Here is a 26,368-nt window from a genome sequence, read left to right on the forward strand (position 1 = left end):
TGTGCCACAGCTGACCCATGTTTCCAGTGTGTGCCACAGCTGGCCCATGTTTTCAGTGTGTGCCACAGCTGACCCATGTTTTCCAGAGTGTGCCACAGCTGACCCATGTTTTCAGTGTGTGCCACAGCTGACCCATGTTTTCCAGAGTGTGCCACAGCTGACCCATGTTTCCAGTGTGTGCCACACATGACCCATGTTTTCCTGTGTGTGCCACAGATGACCCATGTTTTCCTGTGTGTGCCACACATGACCCATGTTTTCCTGTGTGTGCCACAGCTGACCCATGTTTTCCTGTGTGTGCCACACATGACCCATGTTTTCAGTGTGTGCCACAGCTGACCCATGTTTTCCTGTGTGCCACAGCTGACCCATGTTTTTCAGTGTGTGCCACAGCTGACCCATGTTTTCAGTGTGTGCCACACATGACCCATGTTTTCCGTGTGTGCCACAGCTGACCCATGTTTTCAGTGTGTGCCACAGCTGACCCATGTTTTCCTGTGTGTGCCACAGCATGACCCATGTTTTCCGTGTGTGCCACAGCTGACCCATGTTTTCCGTGTGTGCCACAGCTGACCCATGTTTTCAGTGTGTGCCACAGCTGACCCATGTTTTTCAGTGTGTGCCACAGCTGACCCATGTTTTCAGTGTGTGCCACACATGACCCATGTTTTCAGTGTGTGCCACACATGACCCATGTTTTCAGTGTGTGCCACACATGACCCATGTTTTCCTGTGTGCCACAGCTGACCCATGTTTTCCTGTGTGCCACAGCTGGCCCATGTTTTCCTGTGTGCCACAGCTGACCCATGTTTTCCAGAGTGTGCCACAGCTGACCCATGTTTCCAGTGTGTGCCACACATGACCCATGTTTTCCAGAGTGTGCCACAGCTGACCCATGTTTCCAGTGTGTGCCACACATGACCCATGTTTTCAGTGTGTGCCACACATGACCCATGTTTTCCTGTGTGTGCCACAGATGACCCATGTTTTCCTGTGTGTGCCACAGATGACCCATGTTTTCAGTGTGTGCCACACATGACCCATGTTTTCAGTGTGTGCCACAGATGACCCATGTTTTCCTGTGTGTGCCACAGATGACCCATGTTTTCAGTGTGTGCCACAGCTGACCCATGTTTTCCAGAGTGTGCCACAGCTGACCCATGTTTTCCTGTGTGTGCCACACATGACCCGTGTTTTCAGTGTGTGCCACAGCTGACCCATGTTTTCCTGTGTGTGCCACAGATGACCCATGTTTTCAGTGTGTGCCACAGCTGACCCATGTTTTCCAGAGTGTGCCACAGCTGACCCATGTTTTCCAGAGTGTGCCACACATGACCCATGTTTCCAGTGTGTGCCACACATGACCCATGTTTTCAGTGTGTGCCACAGCTGACCCATGTTTTCAGTGTGTGCCACAGCTGACCCATGTTTTCCTGTGTGCCACACATGACCCATGTTTTCAGTGTGTGCCACACATGACCCATGTTTTCCTGTGTGCCACAGCTGACCCATGTTTTCCTGTGTGCCACAGCTGGCCCATGTTTTCAGTGTGTGCCACAGCTGACCCATGTTTTCCAGAGTGTGCCACAGCTGACCCATGTTTTCAGTGTGTGCCACAGCTGACCCATGTTTTCCTGTGTGCCACAGCTGGCCCATGTTTTCAGTGTGTGCCACAGCTGACCCATGTTTTCCAGAGTGTGCCACAGCTGACCCATGTTTTCCTGTGTGTGCCACAGCTGACCCATGTTTCCAGTGTGTGCCACAGCTGGCCCATGTTTTCAGTGTGTGCCACAGCTGACCCATGTTTTCCAGAGTGTGCCACAGCTGACCCATGTTTTCAGTGTGTGCCACAGCTGACCCATGTTTTCCAGAGTGTGCCACAGCTGACCCATGTTTCCAGTGTGTGCCACACATGACCCATGTTTTCCTGTGTGTGCCACAGATGACCCATGTTTTCCTGTGTGTGCCACACATGACCCATGTTTTCCTGTGTGTGCCACAGCTGACCCATGTTTTCCTGTATGTGCCACAGCTGACCCATGTTTTCAGTGTGTGCCACAGCTGACCCATGTTTTCAGAGTGTGCCACACATGACCCATGTTTTCCTGTGTGTGCCACAGCTGACCCATGTTTTCCAGAGTGTGCCACAGCTGACCCATGTTTTCCTGTGTGCCACAGCTGACCCATGTTTTCAGTGTGTGCCACACATGACCCATGTTTTCCTGTGTGCCACAGCTGACCCAAGTTTTCCAGTGTGTGCCACAGCTGACCCATGTTTTCCTGTGTGCCACAGCTGACCCATGTTTTCCTGTGTGTGCCACAGCTGACCCATGTTTTCAGTGTGTGCCACAGCTGACCCATGTTTTCCTGTGTGCCACAGCTGACCCATGTTTTCAGTGTGTGCCACACATGACCCATGTTTTCAGTGTGTGCCACACATGACCCATGTTTTCCTGTGTGCCACAGCTGACCCATGTTTTCAGTGTGTGCCACAGCTGACCCATGTTTTCCTGTGTGTGCCACAGCTGACCCATGTTTTCAGTGTGTGCCACAGCTGACCCATGTTTTCAGTGTGTGCCACACATGACCCATGTTTTCAGTGTGTGCCACACATGACCCATGTTTTCAGTGTGTGCCACACATGACCCATGTTTTCAGTGTGTGCCACACATGACCCATGTTTTCCTGTGTGCCACAGCTGGCCCATGTTTTCAGTGTGTGCCACAGCTGACCCATGTTTTCCAGAGTGTGCCACAGCTGACCCATGTTTTCCTGTGTGTGCCACAGCTGACCCATGTTTTCAGTGTGTGCCACAGCTGACCCATGTTTTCCAGAGTGTGCCACAGCTGACCCATGTTTTCAGTGTGTGCCACAGCTGACCCATGTTTCCAGTGTGTGCCACACATGACCCATGTTTTCAGCGTGTGCCACACATGACCCATGTTTTCCTGTGTGTGCCACAGATGACCCATGTTTTCCTGTGTGTGCCACAGATGACCCATGTTTTCAGTGTGTGCCACACATGACCCATGTTTTCAGTGTGTGCCACAGATGACCCATGTTTTCCTGTGTGTGCCACAGATGACCCATGTTTTCAGTGTGTGCCACAGCTGACCCATGTTTTCCAGAGTGTGCCACAGCTGACCCATGTTTTCCTGTGTGTGCCACACATGACCCGTGTTTTCAGTGTGTGCCACAGCTGACCCATGTTTTCCTGTGTGTGCCACAGATGACCCATGTTTTCAGTGTGTGCCACAGCTGACCCATGTTTTCAGTGTGTGCCACAGCTGACCCATGTTTTCCAGAGTGTGCCACACATGACCCATGTTTTCCTGTGTGTGCCACAGCTGACCCATGTTTTCCAGAGTGTGCCACAGCTGACCCATGTTTTCCAGAGTGTGCCACACATGACCCATGTTTTCCTGTGTGTGCCACAGCTGACCCATGTTTCCAGTGTGTGCCACACATGACCCATGTTTTCAGTGTGTGCCACAGCTGACCCATGTTTTCAGTGTGTGCCACAGCTGACCCATGTTTTCCTGTGTGCCACAGATGACCCATGTTTTCAGTGTGTGCCACACATGACCCATGTTTTCCTGTGTGCCACAGCTGACCCATGTTTTCCTGTGTGCCACAGCTGGCCCATGTTTTCAGTGTGTGCCACAGCTGACCCATGTTTTCCAGAGTGTGCCACAGCTGACCCATGTTTTCCTGTGTGTGCCACAGCTGACCCATGTTTTCAGTGTGTGCCACAGCTGACCCATGTTTTCCAGAGTGTGCCACAGCTGACCCATGTTTTCAGTGTGTGCCACAGCTGACCCATGTTTCCAGTGTGTGCCACACATGAGCCATGTTTTCCTGTGTGTGCCACAGATGACCCATGTTTTCCTGTGTGTGCCACAGATGACCCATGTTTTCAGTGTGTGCCACACATGACCCATGTTTTCAGTGTGTGCCACAGATGACCCATGTTTTCCTGTGTGCGCCTCAGATGACCCATGTTTTCATTGTGTGCCACAGCTGACCCATGTTTTCCAGAGTGTGCCACAGCTGACCCATGTTTTCCTGTGTGTGCCACACATGACCCGTGTTTTCAGTGTGTGCCACAGCTGACCCATGTTTTCCTGTGTGTGCCACAGATGACCCATGTTTTCAGTGTGTGCCACAGCTGACCCATGTTTTCAGTGTGTGCCACAGCTGACCCATGTTTTCCAGAGTGTGCCACACATGACCCATGTTTTCCTGTGTGTGCCACAGATGACCCATGTTTTCAGTGTGTGCCACAGATGACCCATGTTTTCCAGAGTGTGCCACACATGACCCATGTTTTCCTGTGTGTGCCACAGCTGACCCATGTTTCCAGTGTGTGCCACACATGACCCATGTTTTCAGTGTGTGCCACACATGACCCATGTTTTCCTGTGTGTGCCACAGATGACCCATGTTTTCCTGTGTGTGCCACAGATGACCCATGTTTTCAGTGTGTGCCACACATGACCCATGTTTTCAGTGTGTGCCACAGATGACCCATGTTTTCCTGTGTGTGCCACAGATGACCCATGTTTTCAGTGTGTGCCACAGCTGACCCATGTTTTCCAGAGTGTGCCACAGCTGACCCATGTTTTCCTGTGTGTGCCACACATGACCCGTGTTTTCAGTGTGTGCCACAGCTGACCCATGTTTTCCTGTGTGTGCCACAGATGACCCATGTTTTCAGTGTGTGCCACAGCTGACCCATGTTTTCAGTGTGTGCCACAGCTGACCCATGTTTTCCAGAGTGTGCCACAGCTGACCCATGTTTTCCTGTGTGTGCCACACATGACCTGTGTTTTCAGTGTGTGCCACACATGACCCATGTTTCCTGTGTGTGCCACAGATGACCCATGTTTTCAGTGTGTGCCACAGCTGGCCCATGTTTTCAGTGTGTGCCACAGCTGACCCATGTTTTCAGTGTGTGCCACAGCTGACCCATGTTTTCAGTGTGTGCCACAGCTGACCCATGTTTTCAGTGTGTGCCACACATGACCCATGTTTTCCTGTGTGCCACAGCTGACCCATGTTTTCCAGAGTGTGCCACAGCTGACCCATGTTTTCAGTGTGTGCCACAGCTGACCCATGTTTTCAGTGTGTGCCATAGCTGACCCATGTTTTCCTGTGTGCCACACATGACCCGTGTTTTCAGTGTGTGCCACACATGACCCATGTTTTCAGTGTGTGCCACAGCTGACCCATGTTTTCAGTGTGTGCCACACATGACCCATGTTTTCAGTGTGTGCCACAGCTGACCCATGTTTTCAGTGTGTGCCACAGCTGACCCATGTTTTCCTGTGTGTGCCACAGCTGACCCATGTTTTCAGTGTGTGCCACACATGACCCATGTTTTCCTGTGTGCCACAGCTGACCTATGTTTTCAGTGTGTGCCACAGCTGACCCATGTTTTCAGTGTGTGCCACACATGACCCATGTTTTCTGTGTGTGCCACAGATGACCCATGTTTTCCTGTGTGTGCCACAGCGGACCCATGTTTTCAGTGTGTGCCACACATGACCCATGTTTTCCTGTGTGTGCCACAGCTGACCCATGTTTTCAGTGTGTGCCACAGCTGAACCCATGTTTTCAGTGTGTGCCACAGCTGACCCATGTTTTCAGTGTGTGCCACACATGACCCATGTTTTCCTGTGTGCCACACATGACCCATGTTTTCCTGTGTGCCACAGCTGACCTATGTTTTCAGTGTGTGCCACAGATGACCCATGTTTTCAGTGTGTGCCACAGCTGACCCATGTTTTCAGTGTGTGCCACAGCTGACCCATGTTTTCAGTGTGTGCCACAGATGACCCATGTTTTCAGTGTGTGCCACAGCTGACCCATGTTTTCAGTGTGTGCCACAGATGACCCATGTTTTCAGTGTGTGCCACACATGACCCATGTTTTCAGTGTGTGTCACAGCTGACCCATGTTTTCAGTGTGTGCCACACATGACCCATGTTTTCAGTGTGTGTCACAGCTAAGCTGCCAGAAGCCTATGGGAAAGACATGGGAAAACTCACTCTTCCTTATACAACAGTGGTTCTTGGAGAAGCTGTGGTGTTTAGGGCCTGAACCAGGAGTCACTACCCTTAGGAAGACTGGTAGTCCCTCAAAATAACACAGGGGTGGTTAGAAGGGAAATGCCATTCTTGTCTCAGGACAACTAGCTTCAGAGGCTAGGCAAGCATGAAGTTTCAAGTAGGAGTCAAGTAGTACCTTCAACCTCCATCACTGGGAGACAGACCAATGGCATTCAGTGGTGAATGAAGCTGGGCGGAGGATGTAACTTTATCATTTAAGCAGAAAACATTTCTTTTCCTCTCTCCCTCCCTCCCTCTCTCCCTACCTTCCTCCCCCCTCTGTCCCTCCCTTCCTCAATCCCTCTCTCCCTCCCTCTTTTTCTTTTTTTGACAGGGTCTCTTCATGTATTCTTAGCTCTCCTGGATAGGTAGACCATACTGGCTTCGAACTCACAGAGGTCTACCTGGCTCAGCCTCCCAAGTGCTAGGATTTAAAGGCATGCACCACCATACAGGACCTTCCAAAGACTTTTAAAGCTAGAAAAAACTGAGAAGTTATCTAGTCCTCCTATGATGATGAAATATCTCTCAACAGTTATTGAAATTATTTTTAGCTTTAATCCAGATTCTTAGTTTATTTTTTAGTTTTGGGTTCTCATTTTCCATGTCAATGCTCAGTAGCAGGTTGCCTTCCAGATAAAATATGCGAACAGGTGTAAGAATAGAAAATTTAGTAACAGCAGAGTTTAAAAATGTTAATGAAATCAGGACACAAAAGAATCATAGGAGTTTGGTTCTTTCAGAAGTTTAGTCTATGTGTCAAGTATTCAAGCCTGTGGAGAAAATGTGGCTCTGAGCTGTGACTCGTCTCTGAAGGACATAAGAGGGAAAGTTCTCTTCACAGGAAGAAACACAGTGAGGATACTGCTTAAATCACAAGGGGATGGTGTAAAAGAGATTCCCTTATAGTAAAGGGATAAATAATGCTCCTTCTTCATTTGTTTTGCCTAGCTGGTGATTCTGGAGTGTCTCTGGGTTGCCAGCAGCGTCCATATCCAAAGGGGGTGCTCTCTTGCTTTGGATGGATGCAAGTACCAAGTTAATGTAGGCTGTGATGAAGTGGCCTTCCCAAATGGTGTGACAGCTCTGTAGGCCATGATCAGTAGTAGTCACCTACCTTCCAGCCTCCAGCCACAGCAGGTAGTGTGAGAACAGGAATTAAAAAACAAAACAAAACCCATGGTCTTGTGATGTAGCTTTGTTTGGTTTCAAACTCACTCCTGTCTTACTTAATCTCCCAAGTGCTAAGATCACAGGTATGTTCCCCCATGTCCAATGTATTATGGAGCACTTATTGAAGAGACATGTAATCTCTTCAATAGCTGTGTAATAAGCTCAGCCCTGGAGCCTAGGGAATTTAAAAGATAAGGTACTACTTTGAGGTAGAGAGAGGTTTATCAGTAGGATAGAGTTGAAATAAGGAGACCTGGAGATTCCAACACCTGAGGAGATACTACTTTGCTATATCATTAAGTTGACTTTTCCCTGTCTCGTTGGTTTTAGATCAGTTCAGGTCCTAATAGCATTCCTTAGCTGGGATTTTTAGAGATTAACTTATTTTGTATATGTGTGTTTTATCTGTATGTATATATGTGTTCCACATGCATGCCTGGTGCCCCTTAAGGTCAAAGAGGAGGTTGGATTTCATGGAACTTGTATTATGGGTGATGGGTGCTGGGAACTGATCTGGGTTCTCTGCAATTGCAGCAGCTGCTCTTAATCATTGAGCCATTTCTTCAGTCCCCCACCTGGGGTTTTAAAAGCAGCTTTCTGATGAGATTATTTGCAAAATTGTGGGCAGAGTCACTGGCAATGACTGCAAGCCATTATCATTGTTAGGTCTGTGGAAATGGTAATCTCAGAGCCTGGATAAAAGTTGGAGCTATATTAGGGCTACTTAAGGACAATAGTAACTGTAGAGGAAGGACAATATTGCCAAAGTGAGTGAAGCAGGGAGATATGGGGGTTGTAGGAGAAGTAAATTCCATGACCTGTCTCCCTCTTATCTCCAGCCTCCTGCCATTTGTCCCATTGGCTGACTGTGAACCCAGGCAGAAGCTAGAGAGTAAGGGACAACAGAGGCACACCTACATATGAAATCAGGGCAGTGGTGTGGGATGGCCTTCTGTGTGCTGTGAATATGTGTCACATTTATTGGTTGATAAATAAATCTGATTTGGCCAATGGCCAGGGAGAATATACCTAGGTGGGAAATGAACAAAGATACAAAGAAAAGGTAGGTGGAGTGAAGATATGCCGTGTGCCACCGAAGGACTAACATGCTGGAGCATGACTGGTAAGGCACAGATGAATAGAAATGAGTTAATTTACAAGAGAGAGCTAGCCAGTAATATGTCTGAGTCACTGGCCAATCAATTATATTTAATATTAGCCTCAGAGTGTTATTTCATAAGTGGCTGTGGAAGCTAATGGTCGAGACAGAAAGAGTCCAACTACAGGGCAGAGAAGAATGGAGACTAAATCAGGGATGAAGGTGGCAGCAAATGAAGAATAACCAGCATGATATTCCCTAGTTTTTTCTCTTAAACATTGATTCTCTAGTTGTTCTCTGATGAAGTCCAGAGAGAAAATCAGATTGGCTCAGTTAATTACTATTGTTCCTCTCTGTGTAGTGTTTTTCTTTACACGTTTCTGGCCAGCTTCTAGATAGCCTACTCTTGAATAGTTGTTCTCATACTTCCAAACAGTTCTGGAAAGAAGAGAAAGGGTGATCTAGGGTCTCAGAGTCTGGCCTCTTCCCCAGTATGGACTTTTGGAAGGACATTTTTACTCAGAACTGGCTGAAGCAAACTACGCTCATCCAAATGTTAGACCAACCTTGAAGAACTATCAGCAGTGTGTGAAAGTTTAACATAATCCTCACACTTTCCCCTCAAGATGGTTCCAAGACAGCATGGTCTCAGCCAGACTCACTATTACTGTGTGGAAAAGAAGACCATTTGGCTGTCTTGATGATAATGCTGATTGTAGATACCAGGTCCTGGGCTACATAGGATGACTTATATCTGACCCAGGGTGGGCAGTCCATATATCCCTAGTACCCCAGGAATATCCCTCCTCTTTGGTTGGGCAGTCCATATACCCTTAGTACCCCAGGAATATCCCTCCTCTTAGAGCTCTCTGTTTACAATAAAGAGATTGGGATCAGTCAGCAAATGCATATCTTCTTCTCTGTCTTTATCATGGTGTCCTTCAGTGTACTGGGAATGTGGTTCTTTCGGAATTATTCCAATGAAGCAAAAATATACCAGTCCCTCACTCTGTACCATGTGTGCAAAAGCCTGCCTGGCAGTTCAGAATAATTTAAGACTCAGTTCCTGCCCTTGGTCATCTCCCCAGACTAGCAAAGAAGGAAACTGACCACCCTAAAGTTAACTGGAATCGACTTATAGGAACGAATAATGTGAATAACTGTGGTTGCTGTTAGGTATTGTGAATAAAATCACCTCCTCTTTTCCTTTTGAAAGCACCAGTCTCTCTGCTCTTTCATTCACACTATCATTGATTATGACAAAACTCCCTTCCCCCTTATCTGATGTATCGAGTGATAGTCTACCATTATTTGTGAGCATCATTTCTTTAGTTATTAATGAAGTCGATTACATCACCATTTTCACACTAGTGATTATTCCTTGTGTGAATTTTGGGTTTGAATTCTTAGTTCATCTGCCACTTAAGCTCTTAACTTCCTCTTTATTATGTGTATATTTTATGATGCGGGGTTTTCTTCACATTCCCAAATTGGAGAGCTAGACTTACTGTAGACTGAATATATTTTCATGACTTGTTCATTTTTTTCTTTCTTTGTTCATCATGGTATGTTGCTTTAAAGTGACATTTTTAATTTGTTTTTTGAAACAGAGTTTATCTGTGTAACAACCCCAGCTGTCCTGGAACTTACTCTGTAGACCAGGCTGACCTCGAACTCACAGAGATCTGCCTGCTCCTGCCTCCCGAGTGCTGGAGTTAAAGGTGTGTGTCACCACTGCCTGGCTGTAAAGTGACATTTTCAAAGGCAGTTTTTCATCAAGGGTACCTTACTTCATGAGGTACAAAAAATCATCTTATACAAAATAGAATAGAAAGACTTGTGTGCTTTAATTTGAATAAGACATGAGGATAGGACTGTGTACTTCAACTGCAGATGGGCAACTGTATTAAAGAGAACTTGCTTACTTTGCACTATTGGAGTGGGCCTAACTGGGGCAAATGATGATATGATAAGTGGTATTTATTATATGTGTGTCAAGTATTTATTAATTCTTACCACTTTAAGGGAAAATTATTATACTCTTTTCCAGTGAGCTTAAAAGGATCTGCTCAAGGTTATTTAGATTAGCATTGGAAGAACCAGGCTGAGCCCAGGCTTGAGATAGATAACAAATTCAATATTTGTCTCAGGACTTTATGATGATAGCTGATGGATCAGGGAGTTACAACAAAAGAATGTTAATTTTTCACAGTGTACTACTTGACAAGTCTTGTCTTCTTCTAGTTATGTGTAATATTGGATTTTATTTTAAACATGATAACTACAAATCTCCAAACATTTATATTCTTTCTAGAATGAGTCAAGTAAATCGGATGATTCTAGCGGGACAAGTATGGTTGTCTTTATGTACATGCTTGATTAAAAACAAATGAGCAAGACAGGTGTGGTGCAGTCCACATCCAACTGTTACGTTCAAGGCCAGTTCCATCTACATAACAAGAACTTGCCTCAAAAAAGAAAAATACCCAGAATGACAGAAAGCCTCCCAGAAACAAATGAAAGAAACCTGTCTGTTAAAAGTGGAGTTAGGACAGGAAGGAATACATAATCCACAGTTTCACAGAAGGAAACAATTGGAGAGATCACTCAACTTTATGAATTACCTTCAGTTTGTCTCTCTACCTTGGGAATAATAATATCCATCATTGATGCCAAGATATATTTTCTAGTTTTATCAGCTTTGAAAAAGAGGTGTATTGATTAAATGATAGATATTCTTCTTTCTTAGTGTTACATAAAGGAATTGACTGTTTATTAGTTGATGCTGTCATATACAGGGTTGTATCAATTACCATCAATTACCATATATGTTTTATACATACACAACAAGATGTATAATATAAAGTAAGTATTCTTACTTTATAATAAAGTGAGTTTTGTTTCTTTTTTCTTCCTTCTTTATGTCTTTCTTCTGTCTTTTTTTTCTTTTGAAAACTATAGTGCTGAAAAGAAAGCCACTCACAATTGAGGTTCACGGCAATAAAAAGGACAACCAGAAGTGATTTCAGTTGGAAAATGGGTGGGATTTCATGGGTTGAGTTGTGTTTACAAATCAAGGGCAAACAATTTGGCAAGAATGAGCATTTAAATTTAAAATAAGACCTAAGTAAGCCAGTTTTCATTTCTGTTTTGGTTAGTCTGACTGGAGATTTGTCACATTCTTAGTTCCTTGAGAAGAGAGCTTAACTTTTGGGTGTTGCTTTTCTTTCTTCCTCTCTCTCTCTCTCTCTCTCTCTCTCTCTCTCTCTCTCTCTCTCTCTCTCTCTCTCTCTCTCTCTCTCTCGTCTCTCTCTCTCTCTTCATATATTTCTGTCTTTCACCTTTTCATGGCTTTGTTTATTGTTATTCCATTTCACCTTGCTTCTATTTTTACTTTACTTTTAATTTTTGCATTTATTTGGGGACCAGAGAGATGATTTAGCAATTAAGAGCATTCGGTGCTCTTTCGGACGATCTGGGTTCAGTTCCCAGAACCTGTATCAGGTGGCTCACACCTGCCTGTAACTGCAGTTGCACAGGGAATCTGAGCCTTCTGATCTCCACAGTCACCCACATAAGTGATGCACATGAATGTGTGTGTGTGTGTGTGTGTGTGTGTGTGTGAGAGAGAGGGGGGGGAGGGAGGGAGGGAGGGAGGGAGAGAGAGACAGACAGCATGTGTGTGTCACAGTTGTGAGGGTAGAGGTCACAGAACAATTTGCAGAAGTCTACTCTCTTTTCATCACATGGGTTCCAGAAATGAAACTCAGGTCACTAAGGTTGATGACAAGCATCTTTACTTGATATGCCACCTTGCTGGGCCGGTTTTGTTTTGCAATAGATAATATCTCTGAGGCTAGTATTTATTCCCGATGTTGTAAGTTTCAAATCAATTTTGATATTTACTCTTTTCTTATTTTTATTCTAAAATAATATATATTATTCTTTTCTCTTTAGCCCTAATATAGGATGTACCGTCCAAGGGCTGGGTTCCTGGACTGAATGAAAGCAGCAAATTATTTGAGCAGGAGCATCCATTTCTCTCTGCTTCTGTACTATGGATGTGGTGTGACTAGCTGCCTGGAGCTCCTGCCACCGTGATTTTCTCACGGTGAGTATAGAAATGTAGAGTCTACACTTCAAGGGTAGACTGGCTGTACCCTGGAAATGTTAGCCAAAACAAAATTTTGCTAAATTAATTTGCTCTGGTAAGGTATTTTGTCATAGCAATGAGATAAATACACTGATTCATGGAATTCATCCATCTGTTTCTATCCTTTTCCTCACTAGAGGGTTGTGTATCCAGGTGTCTTCCACAGACAGTTCCTGGCTGGCCCAGACTATGTGTCCATGGAACTCTGTTGATGAGCACCTTGCCCAGGACTCTGGATGTTAATGAAGTCTAATGTGAAAGCTGGTATCTCTGCAGTTGCTGCATATGCAGTTCATTTCTCTTTTAATTTTGGGCTTCGCAAAGAAGCCTTGTAGGTAAAGAGAGAGGCAGAGGCAGCCTTTGATGCCAGAGATCTCCCACCTACCTATCCTATTCTCTGTTCTGCTCTCTTGGGGAGGGCTGTGATTGGCAGTTAGAAGAGAGCAGTATTCAGAGCTGTGCCTCCCTTGTAGAACACCTCCAGAAAAGCAGCAGATTCTAACTTTTTAAGTCCTGTGAATAGCCCTAGGCTTCTCTTCTACAGCATCAGGCAGGGTCAGGGGAGGCAGCTGGGCATAGGGTGGCTTCTGTTTTTAAAATTACAAATGTATTGTTAGCTTCGAATGAAAAGAGCATGGAGACATAGACATGTCAAATGTAACCACACTCTAATTCTTCATCCTGCAGTAGTCAGGTAGAGGTGGTAAAGGACAGTGTAACCTGTACCTTTCCCTGCCAGCTACCTGGGTCTCGCCACTGTCTCAGCATCCAAATAACATACAAGACACTATATTAATTATGAAGTTGTTGGGTAGCTCTGACTTAATTATTAACCCATGATTACTAATATATATTTTTATAAGGTCTTATCTTACCAAGAAAGCCAACTTGCACCACCCTCCCCTTCTGGGATCACATGGCAACTCTCCACTCTTGATTACACTTCCCAGAATCCTCCTTGACTCCTAGTCCCACCTATCTTGCTTCCCTATTGGCCAACAGTGCTTTATTTATCAACTAATAGGACAAACATATACACACAAGGACTTCCCCTATCAGGACAGGATCAGGTGAAGGTGCTTGAGACAGAGATGAGGGTGGGCACTTAGACATTCCTCTGTATCTTTTGTATCTGAGATGCTTTCTGGATTGGTCAGAATCAGGCCTAGAGTCTGTCATTTAGCAAGTTTATCACATCAAATGGCAAATAAAACTGTATTGATTTTGTTTTGTTTTTGCTTTTGTCTTAAAACAATAAATTATTCTGCCTGGGAAATGTCAAATCTGTTGTATCTGGGGAAGATGAGGACAAGTTCAATTGAAAACTGCAGTCCTGGGACCACAGGGGCTTATGCTCTGTACCAGATCAGCAAAAAACCTCTATTGGACTGATTTCTCTACATGATTGGGAGTCGTACCCAGGCTACTGAGGCATGGGAGAAGATAGCAAAGAAAACCAAAATCTTTTTCAGTGGGTCTTGAGAAGAACAAAACCACCAGGAGTTCACACAGACACATACAGATTCATTTATTTATCAAACACATATTAAAATTTGCCTTATGCCCAAGAAGGTTTTAGCCTTTTGGAGATGCAAAGTTCCATCTCCTAGGAGCACATGGCTTAAGATCAGAGGCAATAAGAGCTTACAAATATGTTGGTTCTTCAAATTTAGACAGTAAAAGCATGGATTTGCATATGTTTGACCTGGGAACACTTTCTACCCTGTTCTCCATCTTGTCCTCATACTTCTTGATGATGATGGATTTGTGTGTCAGTCTTGTTCTCGGCTGACTTCTGGCTACTCTGCATGGAAGCACTGACTGCTCTTCAGAATATTTCTAACAATAGCACAAGACATGATCTATCCTGAGCTTTCTAGGGGAAAATATCAGATTGTAGTTCTGGTCTCAGCCTTACTACTCACTAATTTTTTACTATGGAAAAATCATTTAGCCTTTCTGGGCCTCATTAATCATAATTCTTGTTCTGCTGCCCTCCTGAGATGGCTGGAAGACTCAGTTGGATGTGTATATGCTTTGAAAATTGTTGAATGCAATATGAAAACAAGAGCCTGTAATTACTCCCTGTGCTCTCTGTTGCTTAGAGACGGGACCTGGGTGATTATTATCACAGGTTGTTCACAATTTACAGGCATCTTCTTTTTGCTCCATCTCTCAAGAAGGGAGTGATCATATCAAACCTCGGTCACCTCCTCCTATTCTAAGGTGATAGACTTTGGTTAATGAGGAAGAACTAATTTTCTTCTAGAAGATGTGCGTGAAGGACAAAGAGAGTGAGATTTTAATAGGAATCACTAAAGCTTTCTATGGAGGTCTCATGATAAGAGTGAATTTTCATGAACAAAATCAACAGACATCAGTTACTTATCAGGAAGAATAAACCTGGTTTAAAGGAACTAGTAACCTGAACCATGTGACCACACACTAGTTTATAAAGAGTTGAGTATTGTCTATTGTGAACAACTATGTGATTTCAGCAAGTTCCCAAGGTCACTTAGCCTGCCTGCCTGCCTGCCTGCCTGTCTCCCTCCCTCCCTCCTCCCCTCCCTTCCTACCTCCTTTCTTTCTTCTTTTGTTTGTTTTGAGATAGCATCACTCTGTTGTGTAGCTCTGGATGTCCTGGAACTCACTATGTAGGACAGGCTGACCTTGAACTCATAGAGACATATGTGCCTCTGCCTCGAAAGTGCTGGGGTCAAAGACACACACCACCACTCCTGGCAAGTTATCACTTTTATGTTGCGAATGACCTCTAATTTAGTAGGCTTGGGATGCTATGTGAGATTCCAGTTCCAATAAGTTCTCCAATGAAACTGAGACTTCTGGCTAGGGACCCAGCTGGAGTAGTAGGGAAATTGATGTGCTGCAGATTCTACACAAAAAGAAAGCCTGAAGTGTCATATTTTAGTAACGTTTAGTGGCTTGTACAGTGTGGTTGGAAATAGATGTTTGAACTTGGTCATCTGGGGGATAGCTCTGTGGTAGAGCATTTGCCTAATGTGACCCTGGTTCAATCCTCAATACCAAAATGAATGAATGAATGAACCAACCAATAAACAAACCAAAAATGACAACCAAAGATGAAGTCATATAGGTTACTCTTCTATTGCTGTGATAATATATCATGACCAAGGCAACTTACAGAAGGAAGGGTTTATTTGGCATTATACTTCAAGAGGGCTAGGATTCATAATTGTGGGGATAGCATGGCAGCAATTGGCAGGCATGATGTTTGGAGCTGGAAGTGGAGAGCTGAGGGATCACATCTTAAACCGTAAACACAAGAACAAGGAGTGAACTGCAAATAGACATGGCTCTGAAACATCAGCGCCTCTTTCCAGGGACATACTTTATCCTGCAAAGCCACACCTCCTACACCTACTCAAATAGGGGAATCTCATTCAAACCAACACACTCCCAAAACCTAAAAGGAAAAGAAGTGAATACTTGTTTGCTGGTATGAACATCTGACTCTGACAGCTATACCCCTCCATCATGCTTTTTGCCCTCTCTGAATCTCAGTTTCTCTTCTATACAAATTTGGATTAAATTACATGACATTTAAGGTCTTTGAATACCATATTGGATTATGAAAAGAAAAGTAAAGATGCAGGCAGGACTGCTGTGGAAATGTTTTGATGACATAGGAAGACTGGGAGAAAGAATTGTCCTTAGATCGTTTCTAGAAGAACCCACTGACTGGGATCAGTAGAGAAACCATTTTTTTTTCCTTTGAGAAAAGTAATGGTTAGTGTCATGACCTCCTCCCTGAGTACTGATCTTTTATAGATTGTGATTTACCACTAGAAACCTTGAGAACTGTGAGCAAGACTCTCCAGACTATCATTTAAACAATAACAAGAGAATGGCCACTAGATACTTACCATTCCTGGACTTCCAGCTCTGTCTGTAAGGGGGATATTTCCTTCTCACCTATCTTATCAGGGTAGGAACCTCACATCTACAGCCACTAGCCCTAAGGTGCAGTGGCATGCTCAGGGAGGGATATAAGAGTGCTCAAGCTTTTAAAGCTCTCTTATGAGGACCGCAATGGTGCTCTCTAAGGAGTCAATAATGACCCAAACTGAGAAATTGCCAGTCCGAGTGATGATACCTTGGAGGGTAGGGTTGACTTTCTGGGACAGAAACCAGTTGGGACAGATGGGGAAAAGGATGAACAATACTGATAATACTACTCTTTTAAAAAATTCATTTAATAAACAAAACTACCTCTGTGGATTAGATATTAAACCCATTAAGAAACGGAGGCTTGGAGACTTGAGCTGCTTATCCAAGGCAATTTAGCTGGAGTGTGGGATTCAAGGCCTGGCCGCATGACTCCAAAGCCTGGACTCTTGCATTCCACTACACTGCTTATTCCAAGAGGGACTGAGGGTCACACTGGAAAGCGTTTTTGTTCCTGACTCCTAAACAGTTGGTCTTGGATTTAAAGGTAAGATACAGCCAAAGGGAGAGGAGAAATATGATGTGAAGGTTACAGTAAGTTGTGGAAACTTAGGACTTTAATGTGAGTGGAGCCCAGAACTCTGTCCAAAGATGCTTGATATAAGGAGCTTCTTATTTACCAGCTACCAGTGAGTTTTTAGCTCACTGTAAGCTGTTGCTTCTTGGCTGTGGATGAAACCACAGCTTCTTTTGACTTAAGTAATCTCAGTGAATTCTGGCTTTACCTTGGTCTCTCGGGACACCACGAACTTCCTACTTTAGCATTGGTTTTCTCCATCTAACTCATCTGTGCTCATCCATCCTCTGCTCATCAGGCTGAAGTGCAATCCCCTTGGAGAGTGTGGATGAATGCCTGCCTGAGATGTATGCAGGTTAATCACAAAAGACATGCACTCCATCTCTCCTGGGCAGAGTCGACCTAGATTCACTCAGCATGATTTTTCACAGTTCACTACATCAGAGTTATGGATAAGTCTGGACATGCAAAAGCTTTGATTCAGGTTTTTTCAAACATCACAAGTGACAGAACCTAGTTATCTAATGAACGAGTATAATTCCATGCCTCATATGTACCTGGCACTGTGATGAGTGTTGCCATCAGGCTGGGTCCTGTTGTGTTTTAAAGGTGGTGTTTCAGCCTGAGCTTACTCTGGGACTCCATTTTATAAGCAGTTTTGACTACATTTTGAGGACAGTGGATGGCTCTGCACCTGGACCACACATACTTGGCATCACCTGACTAGTACCACCCATATAGCACAAACTGATAAATGACTTATTTCTAGGAGTAGAAAATGTGTCATCCTATAAACTTATCAGGGAAAATTGGAACTGTTAGGGCATATTGCAATGTGAAAACAGTACCAAGGAAATCAGGCACAAGAATTTACCAGACATACAAGACCAAGAAAAGGCTATAACTGCCTCACCCAGACCCTATAAAGAGGTGGACACCTAGCTATGATATAGTGATCGCCATTACCAACCTGTTACCTGAACACCTGGTGTGTGCATCAAGGGACCTACAGCAGAGAACTCTGACTGTCCCAGGGGCTTCAGCTTGGCTTGGTCACTTTCTCTTTGAATTGCTATCTGCCAGCATTGTTGTTTGCCAGTCTGTAGCTGCTATTTGTTGGCCCGCTAATTAGTTCATCCACACTTAGTTTTCTTGATTTCACTTTGATCCTCCAGCTCCTCCAGCTTAGCTCTGACCCTGCAACCTTACTTTATAGCAGGGCTGCAGCAGCAATCTTAGCAATGTAGGCTTTCTTTGTATTTCTGTCGTCTTCCCTGATTCTCAGGACCTCTAAAACCTCTCAAATTCTGTTATAGGCTCTTGTAGTCATTCGAACACACACACACACACACACACACACACACACACACACACACACACACACACACACACAGATTTACTGTGTGATATGTCATGTGTGATCTCAGAGTTAATATTAGTAATTAAGATTAGAATAAAATAAGATAATTGTCTCGAGAAGATCCAGATTCTCAAGGAAAGTGAAGACTATCTGGCAAATCACTGACATTTTGTGAATTTATTGTTACTCAATAGATTCTGACATACTAGCAAGACACAATTGTGTTTGTCTATGCTTCTGATGTAACACACTCACAACATAAGCATCAGGATAGGAGAGGCTGGGGAGGAAAGAAAATATTAAAATATAGATTGGAGCTAGGCAGTGGTGGCGCATGCCTTTAATCCCAGCACCCCGGAGGCAGGCAGATCTCTTTGAGTTTGAGACCAGCCTGGTCTACAAGAGCTAGTTCCAGGACAGACTCCAAAGTCACAGAGAAACCCTGTCTCAAAAAAAAAAAAAAAAGGTGGATTGCTCTGTGTCAAGGAGAGCTTATCTACCTAGGTGGAAACAAGAAGAATGGAGAGCGCTCCAGGGTTGCAGCTTTTGGAAGTCATTATAACCCATAGGGTTGGCTTTTCAGCAAAATGCCTGCTTTTGAGTGGGGTTTGCTTCTTTAAGTAACCCCTTATTCATACTCTGGAAGTAACCCCAATAAACTTAGCCAAGTTGAACCTAGAATTTTTCTTTGGTCTGTCATCAGTGCCCTATTGGAGGTGAGCAGATGTTGAAGTTTTACCAGGAAAAGTCACACAACAGCATCCAGTGTACCAGATGGATGGATCTGGAGTCTAGAAGATGCTTACCAAGTAAAAAGGTAATTGGGTATTTTTATTGAGTATTCACTAAGTGATAGGCAAAAACGAATTAACATGAAACTCCTATCCTTTAAGGAGCTCATTTACACGATGGTGATGATTGCCAAGTAAATAAATGCATAAAAGACACATAGTGGGCTGAATATTTCCATAACATATACATAAGATCAAAATTATCACAGTCATTGTCAGTTACAAATTAACAATTTAGCCTAGTGGTGGTACATACCTTTAATCCCAGAAATCTGCAGAGGCAGGTGGATCTCCGAGTTTGAGAACAGCCTGGCCTACAGAGTGAGGTTCAGGGCAGCCAGGGATATACAGAGAAACCCTATCTCTAGAAATAACAGCAACAATAACAAAATAAGAACAACAGATTTAATAATATCAAGTGGTGGTTGCTGGTGCTGACTAGTAGGGAAGGGCTAGTTCATAAAGGGCATTTACGAAACTGGATTTTATCTTGTTAATAAAGAAAGAATTACTGAAACATTTTCATCAGCAAAAAGAGTTTAATGTAATAGAATGAGACTCAAGGCCAGGAAAATTATTAGGGACCTCTTTAAATTTGGATAAGAAACCACAGTTTGTCATGGAGGGGAAGCAATTAAATCTAGAAATATTTGTCAGTATTTTCAGGACTTGGTATGGGAAGTGAAGAAGGGAAAAGGACCTAGAAGTGTCTGTATTTCTTTCTTGGGCAGTTGAGGACAAACTACTCCCTATTGAGTTTTACAATATAGAGGGTATGAGAGTAAATTTAATGTATTAATTTAGCTTGACTATAGTGTCCAACTGATGGTCAAATACTTATCTTCCACATTTCTGGGAATGGATACCTTGCCCCTTTCTATTGATGAATTTTTTTTCCCCTTTAAACAGGGTCTCACTGTGCAGCCCCACAGAACTTTCTGTGTAAATTAGGATGTCCTAGAACTCACAGAGATACTCCTGTCTGTTCCTAACAAGTACAGTGATTAAGAGGCATATGCTATCATGCTGGGCCTTATCCAGTTTTCATTAGCATATTAATTATACATAACAATGGGTTTCATTATGACAGACAAATATATTTTTAAACAGTCATATTCTATTACCCTATTGTCCCTCTCCACTCTCACTAACCCATTTCCTCTTCCCAACTAGTCCCCCTTTCTATTTTCATGCATTTTTGTTTGATTTTTGGATTTTGGCACAATGTGTTCCATTAGGGTTGCCTAGAGGAGTGATTTAGAGATTATTTTTGGGAATATGGGCAACTTAGCAGTGGCTACACCATGAAAAAAAATGACTCAACCACTAACTGCATGTAGATCTTTAGGAAGGGGTGAGCTCTTGTGTGTCCTTCCATGTGAAGTATCTTCAAGTGAAGAGATTCTTTAGATGCGAGTGACATTTAAGTCATTAGACTTAGAGTACAGGTTGTTTTCATAGCGTGAGAAGGCTTCATCTAATTTGTCGGAGGCTGTGGGGGAAATGGTAGCCATTCCATAAAGAAGCCAGAAGTCTGCCTTCCAACTACTTTCCTAAGTACCTTCTTCCAACTACCTTCCAACAACCACTCAAGTCTGCTACATCAGTCTATTCTGGTGTCCAGCCTGCTGGCCTGCCCTATGGATTTCAGACTTGTTAGCCTCCACAGTTACACATTCTTTAAAATAAGTCTCTTTTTCTTTATGTGTACTCAATTGGGAAGGTGCCTTCTTGTCCAAGCTTTCAGAGTTCTTTTTGATGAAGCAAGAACTCAGGGGTTTTGTTTGTTTGTTTGCTTACTTTTCAGAGCTTCTTTTAGGCAAGCCCCGTTTTAGGCAAGCATGTTCTTGCCCAGTGCCATGATTGACTGAGGGGGCAAAGAGACCCGTATGCCCTGTGCCACAAGGTGCTGGGCAGACAGGGCACTATTATGTTGGGCAAATGTACAGTGGGTTATGGGAGAGAGAGACAAAAGGATTCATTTCCTGTGGACAGAAGCATATCTGAAGAGGTGTAAGTGGCGAGGTGCAGGCTGTAGTGGATAGCTTGATTGCCACCGAGAGCCATGGAGATGCCTGGGCCTGGGCTGCTGCCGGCCCCATGTCTAGATTCGTGGCCCTGGTGTCACACAGTGGCCATTGTCTGTGTTGATGTCCCAACCTCCTGATACCACCAAAGGCCAAGAGGATAGGGTTGTACAGAGTTGGCCCCACCCACACTAGGAAGAACTGGTCCTGAAGCACTCAGGAAAGAGGGTCCTACACCTCACCTGGGTAGAGCAATACAGTTGCCCCTTTCTGCAGGGGTATGGGCAAGCTGGCCCTGAGAAGAATGGGAGAGCAAGTTATGTCCCTCTCATCTGCCATGTGGTGGTGTGGGTTAGGGAAAGATGCCCTCTTCCCCTTGCCCCTCAAGACCTGCAGCCGTGAGGGACCTGACTCAACCTCTGTGTAGCTGTAGCACTCATTAGAATGGGCCCTGTACCTCACCTGGGAAGCACATAGATTTGATCCTGTAGACAGGGGCATGAGTGAGCCAGCCCTGAGGACATGAGGGAGGTGTATCTGTTACTGCCTCTCTCACCCGCGGTGTGATTGTAGACTCAAGGAGGAAAGATGCTCTCCCCACTTGCCTCTGTTGCCTCTGGCTACCCACCTACAGACCGAGCTGACTCTCCCCTTTACCAGCTGCAACACTCTGCAAAGTAGGCCCTGCTCCTTGCCTGGGCAGCACAACAGAGCTGACCCTGTTGAAGGGGGCACAGGTTAGCCACCCGGACAACAAGAACATGGGAGACTTGGCCCCACCCCTCAGTCGCCATATGGCAGCGTGGGCACAGGAGTATGTGTTGTCTTAAATCCATTGTTATGTGGAAATGAGGGTTTCCTCTGATAGCTATGATTGCATAACGAAAATGAACAGGTTGTTTAAAAGGAAGAGACTCAATAGCCATTAAAGTAAGAAGTCATTCGAGAGCCCTGCTCCATTTTCTGAAAGAAGTTTCAGAGACAAAGGTTAAAAATAGATCTTGAGGAGCAAACGATAGGTGAACAACAACAACATTAATCTACATCTGCAGCCTAGAGACTGATTACAATAGAAAGAGGATACTCTTAACCTAATTGTGGTGCACCAACTGTAATTAGGGTAAGAGAAATTCAGAGTGCTATCATTTCAAGGACACCGAGGTCTGGATGAGGTTTCACAGGGGAGATGTTAAGCAGGGAGTGAGCATCGTGCTGAGAACCTCAGCCATCCAGAGGCTGTTTGACTACATAGTGTGAGGCTGAAGGAGTCTTTCTGTTAGCTGGCCTCCCTTTGAGCACCTGGACCCTCCAGTCAGGCTCCCGGTATCTCTCCGACATAAAGTGTTTTCTTTCCCTGAGTCCCATTTCATGTGGTTTTGTACCATGGCCTGTGGCAATGATTGCTTGTCAACTCTAGACACATCCTCTCTATTAGCCTGAACTCAGAAAGAAGCCATTTTTTAATACTTCAAAATACATTAAGTGAAGCTTATAACTGCAGATTTACGTGGTTTTGCCTTACATTATGTGGCTGTGTTTTCAGAGGGAAAGGGCTTTGTTTAGTAACCCACTGTCAGATCCAAAAGAAACGGGACAAATGGCTACCTGTGGTGCTTATTAGCATACCAAAGTGCATGGTGTCCTACTGGCTCTCTCAGCACCTCAGGTACCTGTTACAGAGTCCATGCTGGCATCCTGGCTCATCTCAGCTCTTCTCACCCCGCCCCCTGCCCTACTGACCATATTTAATCTACTACTTTCCCTTCCTGTTCTGGATTCTTCCAGATGCCTCTGACTGTACTGTCTCTCATGTCTACAATAAAAACTTTCCCTTTGTCATGTCCTCACTTTATACATCTGGTGCTGGAACCCTCCCTTTATACACCCACATCCTGTGGAGATTTAAGGGAGATTCTGTTTACTTCAACTGTTGATAATAATAGTATCTCTTATGTCTATTAAGGGAGTAACTCGGTGTGGAATGAGGCTGTAAATGTCTGGTATGTTGGCCATCAACTCTAAGTTCATTTTGTCAGTATGAAGATTCAGACTTGATGACAGCAGAATTTGCAACTAACTGACTGTTGGCCATAGGCATTTAATTTCTTAGAGCTTTTGAGTCTTCATACATATAATGGGGATACAGGATGCAGGAATTGCCTGCCCATCTGGGAAAATTTTGAGGATGTGAAAGGCAACATTTATGATATGTTCTTGGCATTCAAAGTCCATGATGATATTGCTAGCCTTATCTGGTCCTGTCTTGTACTCTTCCCTTAAAGGAACTCTTTGACAGGTCCGGACCCCTCCCATGTGCCATGCTGTGGCTTATCTCATTTTCACCCTCTGGAATTACTAGTTCACATTTTTCTGCTGGTCCAAGTAGCTTCAAAAATGTGGCATGAATCCCAAGACTTCATGTGACCTTTCTGAACTATTTCAACTTTAAAATGATGTGTCCTTCCTACCAAATTTATTTGCATTTTAATGTTTTATTAGCATATATTAATTTTCACAAAATAATGAGTTTCATATATATATACATATATATATATATATAGTTCTTGGATCATTCATTTCCTATTACTTTCTCTTGTTCGTCCTTCTTGTCTATACTAGTCCCTTTTATCTTCCCAAATAGCTCCTTTTCTCTCTTTCTTTTCTTTTTTCGAGGCAGGGTTTCTCTGTATTGTTTTGAAGCCTGTCCTGTAACTCGCTCTTATAAACTAGGTGGGCCTTGAACTCAAAGAGATCAGCCTGCCTCTGCCTCCTGAGTGCTAGTATTAAAGGCGTGTGCCATCAATACCTAGCTAATAGTTCCTTTTCTTTCATGCTTTAAAAAATATAGATTTGTGTATAAAAGAAAACATGTAGTATTTGTTTTTCTGCAGCTGGCTTATCTTGTGTGACATGGTGATTTTCCAGGTTCATCCATTGTCCTCCAAATGTCATGATTTCACTCCTCTATAATAGAATAGTATTCCTTGTGTGTATAGGCCATATTTTCACTATTCATTCATCTGGTGCTGGTTGATTCTACAGCTTAGTTATTAAAAGTACTTCTGCCACAGTTGTGAGCTTAAGTGTCTCTCTACTATATGATGACTTCAATTCCTTGGGTGGGTAGTTCCAGTAGTGTAGTAGGATCATTTGATGCTTCTAGTTTGGATATTTTGAAGACCTTCCATATTTATTTCCACAGTGGTTGGGCTAATTTACATTACCCAACAGAGTACAGGTTGCCCCTCTGACTCTTCTGAGTTCCTCACGGACCTCATAAAGCACTTAGCTTAGCTCTTTAGATGCTTAACATTTTATGTATAAAACACCATTATTAAAATAAGCATGATAGTATTGCATTTCCTATTGATTCTGTTTCCTTTTCACATGTTTCTTCAACTAGACTTTGCCATGAGTCTGAAAGGAGGGAAAGGAGATGGTTGTGGTGCCAGAGCTTCCTTCCTGAGAGAGGAGGGACTTGGAAGACTTGGTGGTCCTGGGTAGAAGAGGCGAAAAGGGAGGCGAGGCACAGGACACCCACCCCTCAAGCTCTGCAACAGCTGGCAAGTGTGTTGGTTGTATCACATTTTTCCCTCTTCTGTATACATAAGTCAAATATAACAGTACTCTGTCCCCTAGCAATGCTGAAGAACCAACGCAGGTGTGGTCTTGCTCCCATTGTTGATTTTATTCATTGGCAATGGGGAGACTGTGGTGAAGGATTCAAAGTCAGCCAACTACCACCGTTCTTCCAAACCCAGATTATGTTGGGAGGAAGATGTTGCACCAAAAAAAAGTTATATCTAAATATTTTCTACCCAAGTCCCTCTCAGGTCATTTGGTGTATCTGCTATGTCTGGGTGAAGGCTCAGCTTTTTATGCTAACCTCTAGAGCTGCAGACTCCCTCTGCTGCATGTCTGTCAGACAAAGGCCTCCCTCACTTACACTGACTTTGCTCTCTCTTCTGGAATGCCTGTCCGCATGAGACTCTCCTCTGACCTTTCCTGATTCTTCTCCTGAAATGAGTAATTCTTAATGCTCTTCTGAAAAGTGCAATTTTCAAAGCTGCTTTCAGTGACCCGCTGTTGCCTGAGAGCCCACATGCCCACTGAAGTCTGTTTGATGATGGGGCTTCTTAATGAGTTACCACACCAATGCAAGGAACTGTGTTTCATTAATACAGATTTGTTTGTCTTGACTCTGGATAAGTTCTAGCTATTTTTTGACATATTCCCAAGGCCTAGATAAAAACAAATTTAAAATGGTATTTTGGAAGGACAGACTTCCAGTCTCTATAAACAGGACAGATGGTAGGCCATTATTACATTTCAATATGACCACTGCTGTAAGATAGTCTGAACAATTGATCCCCCAGGGACACACTCAGCCAGCTCATTCTTAGAATCAGAACAACTGAATCAATATACAGTGAAGCTCTACCCCAATATGCAATTTAGGGGATATTTATGCTGACTTCAGAAATCTAACTAGTAGTTTCCTATTCAGGGAATAGCAACTATTTATCTATTTCCAGTTCATCTGTCTGTGTCTGTATTCAGTTCTCATTCTTGATTTCCATTTTCCATTCTGATGAAGACACTCTGCTATTTAGCCCCTACCATTTCACACAAAGGGCCCTGTAATGAAATGTACTAGAAACAGACGGCACATAGAACTCGAAGTGACTTTTAATTAAAATGCTTAGGTCTCTACATTATCACTAGAAAAGTGCTAATGAAATTCATTGTCAATAATTAGGGAGGACATTTGCATTGTGCTTTTCCAGGGGCTTCTCTCATCACTGGCTCCAAGCAGTTACCATGGTCATGAGATTAGAATGCTATTGACATATTTCTCTTGAGTTATAGCAAGTCTGGATGATGTAATATTACTGTGCTCTAAACCAAATCTCAAGAAAGTCTATGTTCCTGGGTGGGTCATAGTCAGACAGAACATCGTGATGAGGAGAATTTTGAGGGGGAGAGATCTCATATCATAGGGACCAGGAAGCAGAAAGAACATGGGAGAAAGTGATCTGATATAACCTTCAAAGGCATGCTCACAGTGACCTGCTTCTGATAACTAGGCCCATGGGTCTGATGTGCTGACAAATGCCTATAATCCAAGTACTTGGAAGGTAGAGGCAAGAG

The 26,368-nt window shown here is 43.8% G+C and overlaps 1 long non-coding RNA gene across 2 annotated transcripts in view; it reads left to right on the forward strand.

The window, feature by feature from the left end:
* LOC121132978 overlaps positions 1-25,523 on the forward strand; it is a 38,796-nt gene extending 13,273 nt beyond the window's left edge. Inside the window, exons 2-4 of one of the 2 annotated variants that reach the window (XR_005869690.1) lie at positions 12,340-12,493; positions 19,103-19,216; positions 24,621-25,523. This is a non-coding gene — a long non-coding RNA (uncharacterized LOC121132978). Of the gene's footprint in view, positions 1-12,339; positions 12,494-12,672; positions 13,803-19,102; positions 19,217-24,620 lie in introns of those variants that run through there. The other variant, XR_005869694.1, reaches the window with a different exon arrangement.
* Positions 25,524-26,368: the final 845 nt, after the last annotated feature.

The sequence above is a fragment of the Mesocricetus auratus genome, unplaced genomic scaffold, assembly GCF_017639785.1.
Source record: "Mesocricetus auratus isolate SY011 unplaced genomic scaffold, BCM_Maur_2.0 Super-Scaffold_4256, whole genome shotgun sequence".
NCBI classification, from domain to species: domain Eukaryota; kingdom Metazoa; phylum Chordata; class Mammalia; order Rodentia; family Cricetidae; genus Mesocricetus; species Mesocricetus auratus.